This window comes from Athene cunicularia (genome assembly GCF_003259725.1).
Source record: "Athene cunicularia isolate RWA chromosome 9 unlocalized genomic scaffold, athCun1 chr9_part1, whole genome shotgun sequence".
Classification (NCBI taxonomy): domain Eukaryota; kingdom Metazoa; phylum Chordata; class Aves; order Strigiformes; family Strigidae; genus Athene; species Athene cunicularia.
Window position 1 is genome coordinate 10,534,912 of NW_020799110.1, and position 597 is coordinate 10,535,508.

Sequence of the window (597 nt, forward strand, 5' to 3'; positions counted from 1 at the left end):
GGGGCTGCGCCGGGGGGCCGAGGCCTGGCCTCCCCCAGCCTCCTCTTTTATGCAGAAGGAGCGGGTGCCGCCGGCGCGGCCGCCCCGCTCCTGACACACGCTGTGATTGCTGCCAAAAGACTCACTCACCTTTCCCTGAGGATTCACTGCAGCCCGGTTCCTCCAAGCCGAGGGAGAGACTCCCAGCGTGCCTGAGTGTGCGTGAGTGTGTGCATGCGTGCGTGGGTGTGTGCTGGCCGGCAGGACTGTGTGAGGCAATGGGCAGAATAAAGGCAATAAGAATTTTACCGGAGTTTCCTTTGCTCGATCGCGCTCTCACTGGATAGGCCCAGCTGCCTGTGGCTTTGTTGCCCGCCGGGGTCCTCCTCTTCCTCCTGGCTGGCCCCAGGCTGGCTCTGTGCCCCTTTCTGCTCCCCAGTTCTCTTGTTGTGTATTCAGGTGGTCCCGCAGGGTCGGGCCAGGCAGCGATACTGTACCCACCCTGCAGCGCCCGGGGACCTGGCGTGCTCCCCTGCGGGGGTGCGTAGGGTGGAGGTTACAAGTCCCAGAGCAGAGCCAGCTGTGAAGCTCTATCTAATTCAGAGATGCTCTTTTTTT